Here is a 20252-nt window from a genome sequence, read left to right on the forward strand (position 1 = left end):
TACTTTTCCCATCCCCCTTCCCCTTTTCCTTTGAGGAGATGGGGTCCCTCCTGGGTATCCATAAACCCTGACACACAAGTCTCTGTTAGCCCAGGTACTTTCTCTCACACTGAGGCCAGTCAAGGTAGCCCAGATAGAAGAATATATCCCATAATAGGCAACCACTTTTGGGATAGCCCCTGTTCTAGTTGTTCAGGACCCACATGAAGACCAACCTGTACATCTGGTACCTATGTGTGGAGAAGCCTAGGTCCAGCCCAACTATATTCTTCAGTTGGGGGACAACTAGGTTGTTTCCTATTTATGGCTATTACTAATAAAGCTGCCATGAACATACTTTAGCACAGATCTCTGAGATGGTGGAGCATCTTTTGGGTATATACCCATGAGTAGTATAGCTACAGCTATGCCTTGACATAGAACTAGTCCATTTTCTAATCAACCACCAAATTGACTTCCAAACTGGTTGTACAAGAGTGTACTCCCACTAGAAATGGAGAACTGCTTGCCTTGCTCCACATCCTCGACAGTATGGGATGGTAAACCATGCTAGAAAGCATGGTGGGTAGAGCAGGTCTGAGATCCCGGAAACCTGGTGGGGACACACCTGAGAATGTAGGTGCCTCCCTGCTCCCCGTGAAATTCCTGGCCTGGAACATGTGCTACACTTCTCACATAAGAAAAAGTAACATGTGATCATATAGATCCAGAACATAGTTCTCCATGCTAATGAGGTGCCTACAGGCCCTGAGGTTTAAGCCAATAAACTTTTCTTCCCAGACATTCCCCTTCAAAAAGGTATTTAATCTTATGCCCACCTTGAGAAATTGATATAGTATGCATCCATAGTCCATGATGAACCACTAATAAGCAGTTTAGAACCAAGGACTGTCTCTTTCATCAAGGAACCTTCAGGGGGAACATTTGACTACAGAGCCACTGCCTAAATCTCCTTAGAAGGTCCACCTGCACTCCAGACAACTGCAGCTACCTTCACCAATGAGCTTAGCCAGAGATCCCAGCCCCTGCCCTGGGCTAGATGATGCCTGGAAGATAGGAAATGTTAGCTGCAGCTTTCTTACATCTCAGACTGTGTTTTCCAACACCCACCCCCCCAAAGCAGTGTCTCAGTGCTTTCCTGAAGCCCAGCAGCAGCCCAGCAGCAGCAAGGGATAAGCACAGGAAAACTCTCCCCATTTAGCCTCCTAAATGGCTGTGTCTTGCAGCAGGGCAGAATACAGACCCACATGCCAGCATGTACTATCACTTGCGTTTTGATCTGAGCAATTCTGATAGGTGTAAGATGGAACCTCAGAGTTGTTTTGATTTGCATTTCTCTGAAAACTAAGGACTTTGAACATTTCTTTAAGTGCTTCGCGGCCATTTGAGATTCTTCTGTTGAGAATTCTGTTTAGCTCTGTATACCATTTTTCAATTGGTTTATTTAGGTTGTTGGTGTTTAACTTCTTGAATTCTTAATAAATTTGGGGTACTAGTCTTCTATCAGATATAGAGCTGATGAAGATCCTTTTCTAATCTCTAGGCTGCTGTTTTGCCCATTGACAGTGTTCTCTGCCTAACAGAGGCTTTTCAATTTCCTGAGGTCCAATTTATCAATTATTGATCTTAGGGTCTGAGCCATTGATATTCTGTTCAGGAAGTTTTCTCCTGTACAAATGCTTTGAAGGGAAATTCCATTTCCCACTTCCTTTTCTGTGAGATTTAGTATATCCTGTTTTGTGTGGAGGTCCTTAATCCACTTGGACTTGAGTTTTGTGCATGATGATGAATATGGACATTTTTTTCATTCTTCTACATAGAGACATCCTATTAGAGCAGCACCATTTGTTGAAGATTCTTTCCTATTTCCACTGTATGGTTTTGGCTTCTATATCAAAAATCAATAGACCATAGGTGTGTAGGGTTTTTTTTCTGGGTCTTCAATTTAATTGCCTTGATCAATATGCCTGTTTCTGTATAAATACCATGGAGTTTTTTTTTTTTTTTAATCACTCTACAGTACAGCTTGAAGTTCTGAAGTTCATTTCCTTATGCAGGATTGTTTTGTCTCTCCTGGGTTTTTTGTTTTTCCATATGAGGTTGAGAATTGCTCTCTGAAGGTGTATCAAAAATTGTTTGGGGATTTTGATTGTGATTGCTTTGAATATGTAGATTGCTTTTGGTAAAATGGCAGTTTTCACAATGTTTATCTTACCTATCCATGGGCATGGATGATCTTTCCATCTTCTGACATATTCTTTGATAGTTTTCTTCAGGAACTTGAAGTTATTGTCATACAGATCTTTTACTTGCTTTGTGAGATTTACACCAAGAAATTTTATATTGTTCATGAGTAAAGGGTGCTGTTTTTGTAATTTTTTTCCTAGGCTGGAATATCATTCATATAAAGGAGGGCTACAGATGTCTTTGAGTTAATTTTGTATCCAGACACTTTGCTAAATTTCTTTGTCAGCTGTAAGTGTTCTCTGGTAGAATGTTTGGGTTGTCTAATGTATACTATCATATCCACAAATAGCAATATTTTGACTTCTTGTAATTTTTATACAATTAAACTTCTTTTATTGTCCTATTGCTCTGGCTAGAACTTCAAGTATTATATTGACTAGATAGGGATAGAGTGGACAGCCTTTTCTTGTCCCTGATTTTAGTGTACAAGAAATTGCTTTAAGTTTCTCTCCATTTAGCTTGATGTTGGCTATTGGCTTGCTGTATATTTCTTTGATTATGTTTATGCATTTGCCTTGTATCCCTGATCTCCTTACTACTTTGAACATGAAGGGGTGCTGGATTATTTCAAAGACTTTTATAGCATCTTAGATGATCATATGTTTTTTCCTTTAAGTTTATTTATATAGTGTATTATGTTGATGGAATTTTATATATTGAATCATACCTACATCTTATACACGTTAAGTCTTGCTTTGTGATTGACTATGTGGTCAATTTTGGAGAGGGGCTCACAAAGTACTATGAAAAATGTATTTTCTTTTGTGTTGGGGTAAAATATTATATAAATATTTATTTATTATTTAGTCCATTCCATTCATATCTGTTAGTTTCATTGTTTCTTGGTAGAGTTTTGTTTGGATGACCTGTGAATTGATGAAAGTGTGGTGTTGAAGTCTCCCACTATTAATGTGTGGGGTTAGATGTGTGATTTAAGAAAAATTTCCAAATTTACAAATGAGAGTGCCCTTGTGTTTGAGGCATAAATGTTCAGAATTGAGGTGTCATCTTGTTAGATTTTTCCTTTGATGAGTTTGAAGTGTCCTTCTCTGCTTTTTTTGATTTCTGTGAGTTGAAATTCAATTTTATTAAGGTGTTCCACATTTAAGTAGTGTAGGCACTGTAGTTAATTTCAGTTTTTGCCTGAAGTTGTTATTTGGGTCTTTCAAGTAAGAATTGACTCCTACTTGGCAGAGATGAACATATAGTCTTCAGTAACATGCTTCAGACCCTCTCAAATGGAAGGCTTAGCTTCCAAGCAGTCCAGATACCAAATTTTTCTTTCAGCAACCTTAGAAGTGCTGAAGTAGGCAAAAATGATTTTGTCCCAGTGCTCTTTCACTCCTTTATCGACTCCTCAAAGCAAGACATGATCATCTCACTGAAGGTGGTCATGAGTCCCGAGAGAAGCACAGGAAGTACCCGAGGACACTGCAGGCTCAGTTAGGACTAAAGTAAGCTATCAACTCAAAAATATTTTAAAATGTAAGAAAAGAGGAAGTACCAGGGTCCAGCCCCAGGAGTAATGGAATACAGGACTGACTTGCAATCAGAAATTCTCTTTATTCTTACAAATCTAAAAGTATTTATAATTTCAATATGTATAGATCATGTCGTTTTTGTCCCACTTATTTTTTTCTAGTATGCCTATGGTTACACAGGTAACATTTTATTATCATCAAAGCCTTATCCTCATTCCTAAAATTTCTACAAATTGTTTTAGCTTAATCAAGCAAGCAAGCATGTTATAACCTGTTCTCAGGTTGGTAACACTTTGTGGTTTCAAGATATTTAGATAGGGAATAGATAGAATCCAAGTCAGTCCAAATAAATCATCCTGATTTAAGCAGCATATTATTACTTTTTAATGGTCAGTGATATTATTTACAGATTTGCATAAGCCTCAGGCTTAGGAATCATTGTAGCTGTTGTTTTATAATCTTATAAGAGTCTGTTTAATAGAGGAATTGTTTTACTAGTTAACATTACAACAACCTGGGGTAAACCAATCGTTCCAATAATGGCAAATCTTGGTTCCTTATTCTTCTTACATTCTTTTATACCACCTATACATGCTATTATATCATCTTAGTGTTTCTAGCTCTCGTTGCTGTGTTTTTACTATGGCCTTAATATGTATGATCTTTTATTTTATAGGTTATAATTCTAAGAAACTCTTCAAATACTGTAAAAGAAGTTCTATGCTCAGATCTGTTGTCATTTTTCATGTCTGCTGAACCTTGTCAACCTTCTCTAAATTCAAACAATTTTAATTATTTTGTTTTTGAATTTGCTTAGGGGCAAATAACCATCTCCAAGGCACAGAGGAGACTCCCAAGTAGGGTTAACTAAGGTTACTTCCTTGAGAGTAGGGAGTAGTGCATTCAAGACTCTTTCAGGGGATTACAGAGACAATTTTGTCAAAAAAAGGCATGAACTAATCTTTGTGCTAATAGCCCCCCAGGATTGTAAAACACAGATACTCTAGAATGGCCATTCCAGCTTGCTTCTTGGGTCCATTTGCTTGGAAAACTTATGCAGCACTTTATCTTCAGTAATGATTATTTTTATTGTTGAGGTGTGTTTCTTGCTTGCAGCAGAATGGTGGATCCTGTTTTTAGATCCATTCTGTTAGCCTGTGTCCTTTGACATGGGAATTCAGTCCATTGATGTTGAAAGACATTAATGACTAGTGATTGTTATTTCCTGTTATTTGGATGTTGGTGTTTGTGTGTGTTTGTGTGTGTGTGTGTTTGGGTGTGCTTCCCTTGTTTTTGCTGGTATGGATTTACCTATTTTCCATGTTTTCTTGAATGCAGTTATCTTTTTTGGGTTGGAGTTTTCCTTCTAATATTTTAATAGGGCTGGGATTTTGGATAGATATTACTTAAATTTGGATTTTTCTAGCAATATCATGTTTCTTCCTTCTATGGTGATTGAGTGTTCACCTGTTTTTAGTACTCTAGATTGGCATCTGTGATTTTTTTTAAGAGGTTACAAGATATCTATCTGTCCAGGCCCTTCTAGCTTTTAAGCCTTTTGAGAAGTCCATTGTTATTCTGATAGGTTTGCCTTTCAATGTTACCATCCCCTTTTCTCCTTGCTGCTTTTAATATTCTTTCTTTGTTCTGTAGATTTGGGGTTTTGATCACTATGTTATAGGATGATTTTCTTTCATAATCCAGTCTAACTGATGTTCTGTAAGCTTATTGTATGTTTATAGGCTCTCTCTTTGGGTTTTCTTCTATCATTTTGTTGAACATATTTTCTGGGCCTTGGAACTGGCACTCCTTTCACTCTTAGATTAGGTGTTTTCATGTTATCCCAGATTTCCTGGATGTTTTATGCCAGGAATATTTTAGATTTAATGCTTTGTTTTGTTTTGTTCGTTTGTTTATTTTTGGACTGGTGCATCAATTTCTTCTATTGTATCTTGTATACCCACGATTCTTTTTTCCATCTCCTGTCTGTCATGCTTTCATCTGTTATTCCTGTTTTTTCCCAAGTTTTTTTATCTCAACGATTCCCTCAGTTTGTGCTTTCTTTACTGTTTCTAGTTTCCTGTATATCTTTAAGGGATTTATTTATTTCCTCTTTAAACAACTTCATCTCTTTGATGGTATTTTCCTGTATTTCTTTAAGGGAATTATTCATTTTCCCTTTTAAGCTTCTATCATCTTGATAAGATTTGGCTTAAGGTCATTTTCTTCTGCATTAGTGGTATTAGGATATCCAGGGCTTGCTATAATTGGGTAACTGTGCTTTTGGTGTCATATTTCCCTGCGTTTTGTCGATTTTATTCTTTCCAGGACCTTTAGTCATATGGATGGCTTTAGTTTCTGGATTTTCTTGTTGTAGTGGGTATTTGGAGGAGGATTAACCTTACTTGTCCTAGTTTGGCAGGCCTATAATGGGTATCCTTGCGTTGTATGGTTCCACATCTGCAGGTCTGTATGATCCAAAGCTAAAGATCTGATGAATGTGGGCAGAAAGGTAGTGGGAGAATGCAAATTTCTCAAGGCAGCTTTGCTTGCTCTAGAGAATAATGCAAGCAGGAAAGATGGGTGGGGGAAGGAAAGCTCACCTGTCTGCTTCAGGATCCACAGGTCTGATGAAGGTGGGCAGAGAGGTAGAGGGGGGATGAATCTAAAGATTAGTATTTTAAAACAAATATATATATATATATATATATATATTCCTGTGTTTGGGAATGTTCACCTAAGTACAATTGCTTGCAGAAGACAGAAGATGATGTTATCTTAGAGCTAGAGTTACAGAGGCTGTAAGCTATCCAACTACAGTGCTGTGAAGTGCAGTCTATCTTTCCAGTCTATTTTCTGTTAATCTTTCAGTACAATTATTTTTGCCACACCATTTTTTATTGAAAATAGATTTTTTTCTTCATATAATACATCCCAAACACAAACCTATACCAAGATCCACTTTCATTCCACTTTCTCTTCAGAAAAGAGCAGGCCTCCAAGAGACATCAGCCAGGCAGGGTAAAATGAGATAGGACAATGTAAAGAAAAAGTCATTATCTCTTTCAGTAGGATAAAAAGAATCTCAAGAATCTCAAGAATCAGAGATGAACTTTGTTTTAACCTTTAGGAGTCCAAAAGCACCATGCTAATGACCAGAACATAGTCTCAGAAGATTTGGTGCAGACCTATAAATTTTTGATCATATTATATTGATTTTTGTCCAATGTGATGAAATGGTCTCATTATGTCATCCTAACATATATTCATTCCTTATTATCTTCATGCATCACCCATATGTCCATCTCTCACTAGTGCTTTTCCTCAGATACTCCCCCTTCTACTTTCATGTGTGTACATATAAACACACACTTACACACACACACACACACACACACACACACACACACACACACACATACACACACACACACACACACACACACACACAATTCAGTATTTAAAGGAAACCCTGTAATACCAGTCATTTTTAGTTTTATTATTTCATTTAATATATTAACACTTCCATCTATTTCCCTGTATGTGGTAGAATTTCTTTCTTCATGGCTGAACACAGCTAATTTGTAAATACAGTTTTCTTTATCCATCCATATCTTGATTAATATCTAGGCTGCATGACACTTAGACTTATAAAAAGTCATCTATTTTTATTTATGTGTATGGATGCATTACCTGCTTGAGTATCTACGGATTACTTGCAGAGAGAGTCTGATGCCCTGGAACTGGTGGTACAGACAATTGTTAGGTGCCAAGTGGGTACTTTGAGTAGAAAATTGGTCCTCTGGAAAAGCAGCCAGTGATTTTAACCACTGACTCATCTCTAAGCTCAGACACTTAGACTTTGAATAAATTTGATGTAAATTTAAATATCTTGTGCAGCTTCAGGAAATTAAGAGTACACTCTCAGTTTAGTTTTTCTACACCGCCAGTATTCTTTTAGAGGATATTTTTTAATCTGAATGGGAAATACATAGGTGATTATTTTCTGATTTATAGTTCAAGTGTATGGTTATTTCCACTCTGTACTCATCTGCATGTTTTTCTTCAGTAGTCTGTTAGCAGTTTACCCAAAATTTAGTCCTATTGAGGTTTAAATGTGTGAGAAAGGCGGCTTTGTTACAAATACAAATTCAATAGTTGGCTCTCTGCTCACAAATGTACCATAGAAATTCATTAACTGTCTAAAGATCTTTGGAGTTTACACAGGTTTTCAACCTTGAAAGCATTTTAACTTCTAAGTACATGCTGAAGCTTAGTAACACCTCTGACCACTAGTCCTGCAGTGCCCCATTAATATGCAAATTGTATTAATAATGTAACATATGCATATTGAGTTCAATGTTCTCGAAGGAAGTGTCTTATTAACTCTTCTTATCATTTTATGATCTCTCTATACATGCCATATGTTTTATATGCACATATATATTATATATAACCTGTGTACATCCTGCCTTTATTTGAAACCTAATCTTCATTATGCATGATGAAGGAGTTGGGTGCTTCAAGAATTGAGTAAGTCATGTACATGAATGCGTGCTGTTACACAGTGGCTGAAGAGAGTGGACTAGCCCTTTCTTCCATAAGTAAAGCATTGAGCACTTCTGCAGTGCAAGGGTGTTGTCACAAGGGTATTGTCTGTGAACAGAGCATATACTCTTACTGGATACAAACCTCTGGCACCTTGATCTTGGAAATTATATCCTCCAAAAACAGAAATAATTTTGTTTGCAATTTACAAATTACTCAGATTAAATGTAAGTTTCATTCTCCTGATGTAATTGTCATCTTGGAGGTTAATTGCTGAATAAGCTAATCTCTCTAGGTCTTTCTGAACTCTGGGTGACTGGTTCAACTCAGCTGTTCTGACTCAAACTCCTCAAACACACCGACTGATTCAACCTAGCTTCTGTCATCTTCTGACTAAATTGCGCTGTTTTGACTTCAACTAACTCTACAAATCTGTTCTAATCTGGTTTCTTCTCATTCTTTGGCTCATTATGCCTTTGCCTAGTTAAAATCTAAATAGCTGTTGCCTATCTACCAGCACATTTGTGCTGTTATGAATGTTATGAAGAAACTTTCTCATGTGCTGTTAAAAGAAACTCTCTTGCCAGAGTTGATCAAATATTCTTTTAGTTTCTATGCTTTGGTGTTCTTGAAAACCAATCACAATAAAATTCAGTTATATCTGCTTTGTATAGTCAGCCACAATAAGCTTGGACCTAAACTGACTGCTTAGCAATATTTCCTACCCCTATATATATATATGAGCTTTCATGTTTCTTGTCTTTATAAGCTGCCCTTGGGATGTACCCAAACTTAAGAGAGACAACTACAACAATAGAAGAAACTACTTGGAGTTAAACTTCCCCTTTGACAAGGAGTTGAATAAAGACCTCTCTGGGAATTGATATCCTACTTGAAAGAGACATGTACATCGGGGTTGGAAGTTAGGACATGAATGTTAGGAAAGACAAGTACCCTTCACAGTTGAATAGTGCAACCAATGAGAACAGAATAAAAATACAATGAGAAATGTTTCCAAGGAAATCTCCTGTTCCCAAATCTGATTGGTGGAACAACATGAAACAGATGTTGGTAGATTTCAGGTTTAAAAGCTTTATAGGATTCTGACTGCGGGTGGTAATCAGCTCCTGAGTGTTGACTGTATCTCTGATATATCAGCTCTGGAGTGTGCATTCAATAAATCAGCCTTACTGGGCTGAGATTGGTGCCTGAGTGGTCTGGGTGGTGATTCCCAGACCATAACACCCTGTGTCTAGCTTGTTCTCTCTGATATCTGTCTCTGTAAAACTGTCTCAGGAAACTGCCTCCAAACTCCAGCAACTAAACTGCCACCAACTACACTGCCTGAACAGAACTGACTGACTCTTTCCCTGCACTGCTTTTAAATAGTTTTTCGTTACTGTGCTGTCCTCTTGAGAACTGAGCATATCCTATCTCTGACTCATTCTATCAAACATTTCTCTGAGTCATCATTTGTCGGCTTTTCAATTAGAGCTTGTTGTGGTAAATATCCAATCTAAATATGTCCAGGCAATGAAAACACAACTCATTTAATATGAATACATGCTGTGCACCTAGATTGGGCAGATCTACTACGACAGTACCATCTTCCACATCTATGAGACCCCTTAAAACTTGCAGTTTATCCAGGACATGTACTTCTGTTCTACTTTTCTTCTTCTTCCTCCTCCTCTTCCATTTTCTCCTTCTCCTCTCTCTCCATCTTCCACTCCACCTTCCCTTTTATCTGCCCAATTATTAGCTCTCCTTTATTTTACAGATTAAGGTGGGAAGCAGATTTACATGAAATCACCTGAGTGCTGACTCAGTCCTTGTTCCCAACCACTCATAGGAGAACGAAATTAACATCAAATAAAATTATCCCCAGGGCTATCCACAACAAGACCTCACTTTCAAATATGGCTGCTTCATTCTACAAACTAACCTTACCTTCATTATTTGGGATTAAAGGTCTGTACTAAAGTAGTGTCTGGATTTCAGCCAGAGAAGTCACATTGCTGGATTAAAATTCCCCTACAGCTCAGTATTTGCTTGTTTTTCATTGTTATGTTTGTTTGTTTGTTTGTTTGATGTTTTGTATTGGTGTTAGTATTACAGCATGAGAACTTAAAGAGAACTTAGTTTCTGTAGTTTTACTCCATGCCAAAACATGACATCAATTCTCATGCATGTAGTATACTTAACTGAGCAATTGAAAGTCATGTATAAGATATGGTTCTCTGCCATAGACAGCTTTGAAAGATAGCAACTATTGTCCTATGTATGTGCAAAGAAACATGCATATTTTTTCAATAGTTAATCTTTATCTGAGGGTAACTTATAATCATTGCATTTAAAATGCTTCTTTGATATGATCTTAAATAAACAACAACAACAAAAAAAACCAAACAATCAAGGAAACAAGGACAGTTGTTAACAAAAAAAAAAAAAAAAAAAGAACAGGGAAAGGCTAGAGCACAAGATATTGGTATTCTTCTAAAGCAGATATTTCCTGGTACCCTGCAGTCACTATCACTTGCCTTGGCAAGCGGAGCCACAGGCATCATAATGACCTGAAGAGGAGAGTGTTAGCCAGAGACACAAGACTCTGGGTTCACTTCAAGAATAAAAGAGGTCTGATGGAGTGGAGGTGGGGTATCCTTGTGGAGACAGGGGACGAGGAGGAGGTATGGGATGTGAAGCAGTCAGAGGGTATACCAGGAGGTAAATAAAAACTGGAGTGTAAAAAAAAAAAAAAAAGAAAAGAAAACGAAAAAGAACTAATAATAAAAAAACAATGAATTCTTTTATTATATCTGATGCTCTTTATATATCATTAAAATAGTTACTAGTAATGATATAGTAAGCAGAGGTTGAACAAATAGCATATTTGACCCATATCTTATTTCTTCTGCAGCTTTTCTTTTTGCCTGAAGAACATTCCTCCTGGGTCTTATCTCTTGCCTTACAATGTTCCACAGTCATGAGCTTGTTCAGGGTCTGAGATTGAGTTAGGAACTATAGACCACCTGGGCCCCAAAAGATTGCAAATGAACTCACTTTAAACCGAGACACAATTCATTTTAACAGCATAGGAAAGACTCACAATGCAATCTAGGTATAAATGTTACAGGTCATGTGCTCTTCTCTGCAAAGACAGCTGCTAAAACCTTGGGACTCAAGGACAGATGTACTGCCCATGCATGTATGGCATGCAGTAAATCAACACATGTGAGAACAATACATGTTCCATTTCAATTGGTAAGAATTTCAAAATATTCAAACAGTAAAGCAGAGTGAGTAAATTATTAAAGAAATAACCGGTCATGTATTAAATATTTGACCATTTCAGAACAGGGGAATGATTCAGAAAGAATATGACGTAAGAAATATCTTAGTCAAAAAGTTGAAATAGCACTGAACACATTTTCCAGAAGAAAAGAAATCAAATATAAAAACTTGCAACATTTTATTTCATTAACACTTATTGCTTCATTAATTATCTTGAGGATAAATTAGAACACAAATAACTTCATGTATAGACTATCAACCTCATAGAGAATTTTTGAAGTTTATCTCTAGGTTTGAGGTAGTACTATAATGTTATAATCATCACATTGAGTTTCTAACACCAGAGATTTTTCTACTTCTTTCCCAAATGGTCTCTTAGAAAAGGTGCCCCAGAGGTCAGCTTATTGAGAGAGAAAAAAGAATTAGTATTGTGTGAAAGTGCTCCAGGTATAATTATTCCCTACACCTTTGTTCTCTACACTTAAAACCACATATCCTTGCATCTTTAGAAAGACCCATTTCAAAAGCAACTTTGTTGTTTAGCAGAACAATACTATAATCCATTAATATCCATTAACACACATTCCCATTTTCAATGTTTAATATTGTTCAGGTAAACGAGCTTTACTTTAGAGACATTGAATGTGGAAAAATACATGCCAGAACAGATGTGTATTCATTCAGATGTTACATATTATGTGCCTCCTTGAAAGCAGGGCAATGCTCAAATAACATTGTGACACGATTCAGAATAATTACAGATAGTGTATCAAGGAAAATATAATTTGAAAAAAAAAGAACAAAACATTATCAAATTAGATTTTAAAATACCACTGTATTTAACATTCATTTTTCTTTTATTATTTAATTATTTAATTAATTATTTGTTTGTTTATTTATTTCATTTACATTTCCAATGCTATCCCAAAAGTCCCCCACATGCTCCCCACCACCACCCATTCCCACTTCTTGCCCTGGCTTTCCCCTGTATTGAGGTATATAAAGTTTGCACAACCAATGGGCCTCTTTCCACTGATGGCTGACTAGGCCATCTTCTGATACATATGCAGCTAGAGACACGAGCTCCGAGGGGTACTGGTTATTTCATATTGTTGTTCCACCTATAGGGTTGCAGATCCCTTTAGCTCCTTGGGTACTTTCTCTAGCTCCTCTATTGGGGGCCCTGTGATCCATTCAGTAGCTGACTGTGAGCATCCACTTCTGTGTTTGTTAGGCCCTGGCATAGTCTCACAAGAGACACCTATATCTGGGTCCTTTCAGCAAAATCTTGCTAGTGTATGCAATGGTGTCAGCGTTTGGAAGCTTATTACGGGATGGATCCCCAGATGTGGCAGTCTCTAGATGGTCCATCCTTTCGTCTCAGCTCCAAACTTTGTCTCTGTAACTCCTTCCATGGGTGTTTTGTTCCCAATTCTAAGAAGGGGCAAAGTGTCCACACTTTGGTCTTCATTCTTCTTGAGTTTCCTGTGTTTTGCAAATTGTATCTTATATCTTGGGTATTCTAAGTTTCTGGACTAATATCCACTTATCAGTGATTACATATTGTGTGAGTTCTTTCGTGAATGTGTTACCTCACTCAGGATGATGCCCTCCAGGTCCATCCATTTGCCTAGGAATTTCATAAATTCATTCTTTTTAATAGCTGAGTAGTACTCCATTGTGTAAATGTACCACATTTTCTGCATCCATTCCTCTGTTGAGGGGCATCTGGGTTCTTTCCAACTTCTGCCTATTTTAAATAAGGCTGCTATGAACATAGTGGAGCATGTGTCCTTCTTACCTGAAGGAACATCTTCTGGATAAGGGAAATGCAAATCAAAACAACCCTGAGATTCCACCTCACACCAGTCAGAATGGCTAAGTTTAAAAATTCAGGTGCCAGCAGATGCTGGTGAGGATATGGAGAAAGAGGAACACTCCTCCATTTTTGGTGGGATTGCAAGCTTGTACAACCACTGTGGAAATCAGTCTGGCGTTTCCTCAGAGAATTGGACATAGGACTACCACAGGATCCCGCAATACCTCTCCTGGGCATATAACATTCATTTTTCATAGAACTGTTTTACTTATCATGACTTTGTGTTGCTCTACATGAGCATTAATATATAAATATGAGAGAGTTTATAAACTAATATGTATCTTAAGTTATCTTAATAGTCATGGGATATTGTATATTTACTTGTTAATTAAAGTTTTGAGTACTCTTTTTGACCAAATATTGTTTGCATGGGAATATAGCAAACCCGCACATTCTCCTCTCTCCCTCATCTATTCTTTTCCAACATCAATCCCTTGCACATTATTGGCACATTTATCAACTTGCATTCTTTTGTACTGACAAACTATTACTAAACCAGTTAGGGTCTCTGTCTATTTCAAATGAAAGCTTCCTTGATGAGGTGTGAGAATTACATTTATCTGTGGATAGAAAGACAAATATATAGAATACAGTTAGGCATTTTGTTGAGATAGTAAAATGGTGATTGTATGTTCTCTTCCACAATCCATAACTTCACTGGCCTGGATAGTTATCTAAGAATAAAATACCAGACATTATTTCACTGTTGTTGAGGTGATCTTAAGTCCAAATACAGAGCTATTAGTAAGGTTATGGGATCATTGAGAAAGAGTAGGCAGAGAGATTGAAGGAGCCAGGGGAAAAAGGAGTTTGCTCTTAAACTATGTGTTTCAGAACTTTAAAGAGTTTATATAGATATTAAGTAGGTATTTTCTATGAATGTAAAAAAGATAATAGTTGAACATAGGGTATTTCCATTGCACTAATTTTAGCATTTGAAATTATAATTGATTGGTAAGATATTTTAATGGTATAAAATAATTAGAAAATCAAATGTCTTGAAATTAGATCTTTTAATCAATGAAAATACTGGATATAAAAAGAAGTCACATTTGAGGTTTTTTTGTTTGTTTCTGTTTTGTTTTTTTTTAAGTTACATGTGAATCAGTACTTCTGGTGTTATAAAATTATTCTGAATTTAGTGACGTCCTGATCTGTCCCACTTTCTTGTTGTGTAAAGCTGCGTGACCTGAAACTTGCTATGTAACCAAACTGCTCTTAGACCCACTAATAATCTGCCTCTGCTCTCTGAGGTCTAGAATTACAAGCAAGTGCCATCATCATTACACTTTTTAATGCTGTAGAAATAAGATGTTTCATTTTAATTCTGAAAATAAATTCTTAATACTAACACTGCTTCCTAAAGGCAAGTTTATTCAGAAATTTATCTTCATTTTAGGCAATAAATATATACATATATATGTAAATGTGTAGTGATTTGCTATAGAGTAAACACTAAATTTGTAACAAATAAAGTCTATAGGATATAAGATATGTACATACAATTATATACATTTTCAAATACTAACACATAATAAATAAAGAAATATTTCAGGCAAACCTGGGTTTATGATAATTTATTACATGATAGAGTACAGTGTACAGTGGTGCAAAAAATGTTTCCCACATATTCAGAGGGAGTTTTTCTTCAAATTTTGAAGTTTTGTCTTTTTCCATAAAAGAAATATATTCTATAATTGTTCTTCTTGATGTCCAGTGGCTACAGAGAGGCTGAGCTCTTACTTAGCTTGGTAGTGATGAAGACACTTGATGGTTCATTTGCACGGTATTCTGATGCCAGTATTTCTCTTGCAAATTGATATGCAATTAACTACACTCAGTATTTAACAATAAACTGTAAAGTTCTCTTTGCATTAAAGTAATTTTCTAGTGACAGACTAATGTGCTGTGCACATTTAAGAAATACGTGGCTAAGACATGCTTGTTGATAACATACTAGTACTGAAGAAATGAAGAAATGTTCTAAACTGATTGAGGTTTTATTAAGTTATATTTCCTTCATAAGGCAGAAAACACACATATGTGTGTATGTGTTGGTGTAAATGTGTTTGTGTATGTATGTGTTTGCACTTGCATTGTGTATGTGTAAGCATGTGTGTATGCATATATGTAAGTATATAGACATTTGAAACTACAGAAAGATTTTCTCATTCTATGTGAATGTGGATAAACTGTTTGCATACCAGAAATATTTTCTAGAAATTATATTGTTTGCTTACATGATATTGTAAGCATATTGGCATATTGGGCTTACAAACTCTTGCTCAATCTTCTTTCGATTATGTAGGCTTTTGAATAATCTTCAAAGCTTCTTCCCGGTCTTACTGAAACACACACACACACACACACACACACACACACACACACACACACACACACACACTTTCTTTCTCCCTCTCTCTTTCACTCTTTTCCTTTCTTTCTTCCTTTGAAAAATCAGACAAAAATCGACAAAATAAGCTCATGCTATCTACTTATTGAATACCTTAAGTGTTTTTTACTTCTTTTTAAATGCATTTTTATACTTTTTACAAAGTCATGTGAAGTAGCTGTTATTTCAGCTTTTTTGTTATATTTTGGTATTGGTGCTTACAGAAAAGCTTCAATCAATAACAACAACAACAAAAAAAGTTTAAAAGGGTCTTTCAGAGATTCAGTGTTTTTAAATAACCCCAGTTCCCTTAATGCTACAAACCTACAGCCTGTATTTCCAACCTGAAGTTACAGCTTCTATTGTAATTGAATACCCTCAACCATGACAAGTTTAATCCGAAGCTTCCCACTCTGCTATACAAGGTCTTTCTTAATTTACTTGTAAAGTTTTATGAATTACAGTGCCTTCCAACTGTTAGAGATTTTGTGAATAAAAGTAAATTTGTTTTCCATTTTAATTCAGTGACATGGGTTCAATAATCAAAGTGCTCACAAGAATCATGCTAAGTTTAAATTATGAAACTATGAATAATGTCCTGTGATGTTTTGCTGGTTCTTTATTCATAAATTGATAAATTCGAGAAGTTGATCATCTGGAAAATTAGTTATTAAACACATGGAAAAGAGTCATATAGAACAACTCCATATGCAAATGTATTTAAGAATCTGGTAGGATAAAGCAGGGCATAAAAATATTCATAATAAAAGTCATGATATTTATAAAGACTTCAGTGTCAGTAAAGAGCAAGCCTTACTAGTGAGAGCATTGGCACATTAGTCTGTTGTGTGAGAATATTCTTTCTCCCAACCACTCACAGATTCTTATCTGCTGGTTACCCCAGCTATTTTCCCACTTCTCACTGAAAGCCACCCCTAACTGTGAAAGCCCAGTCCAAAAAGGAGCTTTCTTTCAGAAACAACTGTCTTCACAGTCTTTACCTTCAAGTAATTTCTCAAAGCTGCACATCTAAGTTAAATCAAAGGGAGTCTCAAGGTAATCACACAAACACTTTCATGGAGACACGTATTTCCTTACAGCTTGAGAGGATCTGTAGTGTTTCAACTTTTACAATTCTACTCATATGTGAATTAATGAGTCTTTCTCAATGTCTACATATGGTCCCATTATTTTCCTATCAGTGGAATCAAAGCCTGTGTGCTGGTCTTCTTTTACTTAAAATCATGTTTTCTGAGTGCATTGCGATAGCAGCAGGTGGTAATGTAAACTATTCAGCCAATTTTATAGCCAAGGCATTCTTTAATCAGTAAGACAAAGAACGCCATACAATTTTATTATTTTATGACTAGATGTGTAATGAAAAAAAAAATCAAATCCTGACAATCAAATAAAGAAATGAAGAGTGACCAGGCTGCAGGGGACAGGATAGTACCACGAAGACAGATGAAAACTGTTTGGTATAAGTAGACAATCCTAACAGCACTTTGTATTTGTTAGAGAAGCTGTTAGAACAGCAATTTATTTCTGAGTCTGCATCGATAGCATTATTAATGTTAACCAAAAAACCTGTAATGCTACTCCCTTCATTTCCTTAGAAGCCTCTGGCACAGAGAAGGATTTTTATTAACAAAATGTTATTACTTTATGTAAATCAAGATTTTAGTATTTAATTTTAAATTTGTTCCCAATTCACAAATTCTTTAACTTTGTCTTTATTATCTTGCAGTAGAGATTCACAATTTACAGACAGGGCAGATGAATAATTTCGAGTAGATTTCAGTGGATGGGGAAAGAAAGGGCTGCATCTCACTGATTTTTGTCTAAGTATAAATAATTGTCTAGTTGTTCCAGCCAAATTTACTAATAGACACTTTTTCTTGCATTCAATTACTTTTCTTCATCTAGTAACAATGTATGCATGTCAAATAAGTTTATTGATATATCACCTATTGTTTTATGTCTACTATATATTACAGTTGTTCACCTCTCTGTTCATGCCAATTATTAGATTAATACGACCTTTGAAGCATGAGTCAGGAAAATTCTCTGTGATTCTTCTGTTCTCTAAAAGATATGAGGGAATTTTTATCTTCTGTAATTAATATGATTGGTAGGATCCACCAGTGAAAATACAGGGCCTGGTTTTTGTTAGTTTTTAGCTTTTTCTTTTTCTTTGGGAACATATTTAATTGATTCTACTGAATAGACATAAGTGTATTCAGATTTTCCTTATGGGAGGCTTGATTGTATATTTTTAAAATTAATCTAAGGTATATAGTTCATCAAATTTTTAATAATTAGTCTTTTTGGCCTTTCGTCCCATTTTTCTTTATTTTGCTTAATACTGAGTAAATCCTCTCTTTCTCTTTCTCTAGTAGAGTAAAAGTTGGTTTTGAGGATTTTATTTCTCTGAAATTTATCTTTCTCAACATCATTGATCTGTACTATTTATGGTTCATTTTTATATGTGTGTTTATGTGTGTGTTTGTGTGAAACTATGCCACATGTCTGTGGGTGCTGAAGAAATCAACGCAGGGTGTCTGTTCCCCTGGAGATGGAGTTAGTCAGTTGTGAGTTACCAAGCACAATTACTGAGAACTGAACTTGGGCCTCCAGAATAACTGCAAATACATACAATTTCTGTTCCTTTTAATTGACTTTTTAATGAGCTTCTTAATTTAGATAATTTACTTTTTTATATTTTTAATAACTTAACTAGAATATTGAGTGAAGTACGTTTTCCCACAGAGAATCAGTATTGCCAACTATCACTGTGCAAACATACATCACCTATGAAACATCTGTGGCTGTGCATAAAACTTTCACTGCAGTGTTTTCTTGGTTTTGTGTTTTTTTATTTGTTTGTTTGTTTGGTTGGCTTGTTTGTTTATTTGTTTGTTTTTGTTTTTTCCGGACACGGTTTCTCTGTATAACCCTGGCTGTCCTGGAACTCACTTTGTAGACCAGGCTGGCCTTGAACTCAGAAAACCTGCCTCTCTGCCTCCCAAGTGCTGGGATTAAAGGCGTGCGCCACCACACCTGGCTTCACTGCAGTGTTTTATGATGTCTCTGCTATGCTACTTCTTCCTCCCTTTTCCCATGTTATTATATCTGATAGTTAGTCTCCATTGCATTCATTCCTTCATTGTGCTTTTGTTCTTTGTAGGATAATAGAATATGAGTTATATTTATCTGTATTTCCACAGACAGTTTTGATATCATATTAAATATTTAAAGAGCCCTTTTGGAAAACTGATCAGATTGTGATTAATTTCACTGCTCCATGCAAAATACCAGCTCTCCTGGTGGCTTCCATCATCATCACCATCTCTCCAGCTTCTTTGTGGAAAACACAAACTATGACCATGCAACCCCTTCATAAAAGTATTAATTTGACTTAAAAGTATTTAGAAATAAGCATCTTTACACAATATGGACAAATGCTACTACCCTGTGTTTGCCATCAGCTCTGTTTCATTTTCAAATACTGCTGGTGAGCATATTTTTTTATAAGCATGCTTCTTAAGATAAAAATGGTTGGAAAGTATGAATAGTGTTGGAATTACAACTGTCCCTAAACTCATTAACATTAACATCCATTCACAAATGCACACATGGGATTCTCTCATTCCTGTAAGTGAACATCCTTTGGAAATTGATTCATAAAAAGGTTAGGGCACGTCTGATCACCCCAATTCTCTCGGGGATACTTTGTCCTCAGTTAAGTGAAATACAATGAGTTCAAGTGCTGTGCAATTTTTAATTAATTTAATTGTTGTTTTTAGAGGATATCTCTGTGGGTGACTGATGCTTTGTTGTACTCTCGGTTTTCTTGGAGGCTGGAAATTTTAATTAGTCCTCTGTGCTTAAGATATTCATCTTCTAGAAACTAAATGCATATGTCTCCTGATATCTACTTTAACACCAACTTACTATGCTCTCATACTCATGTTTCTAATTAGTTCACTTATATATCTGTAAAATTAGCCTTCTTCTAATGTGAATTTCAAACTATGAAGCACTTATGGAGGTTTTCTTTTTCTTCTTTTTCTTTTTGTGACAATTTTCTTAGAAAGCATACTTACTGTTATTTCCAAGTTATAATGCTTCACTATTATTTTACTAAATATTAATTCATGTAGCATGTATATCTATATTTTCCTTTTAAGAAAGTTGAAGGTATATATTAACCTATATTTTCTCACATAAAGGACTTTATTTATATGAGTCATTAATTTATTTTGTGTGTTTGTATGTGCAGGGAAATGTGTATGACATGTCCTACAAGTTGAGATCAAAAAAGAAAAAAAAAGAATGAATGAAAAAGAAAACAAACAAACAAAAAAACTATCAGTAGTGAGTTTTGTGTCTTTTCCATGCCATGCAGAATATA

This window comes from Mus musculus, chromosome 3 (assembly GCF_000001635.26).
Source record: "Mus musculus strain C57BL/6J chromosome 3, GRCm38.p6 C57BL/6J".
In the NCBI taxonomy this organism is placed as follows: Eukaryota; Metazoa; Chordata; class Mammalia; order Rodentia; family Muridae; genus Mus; species Mus musculus.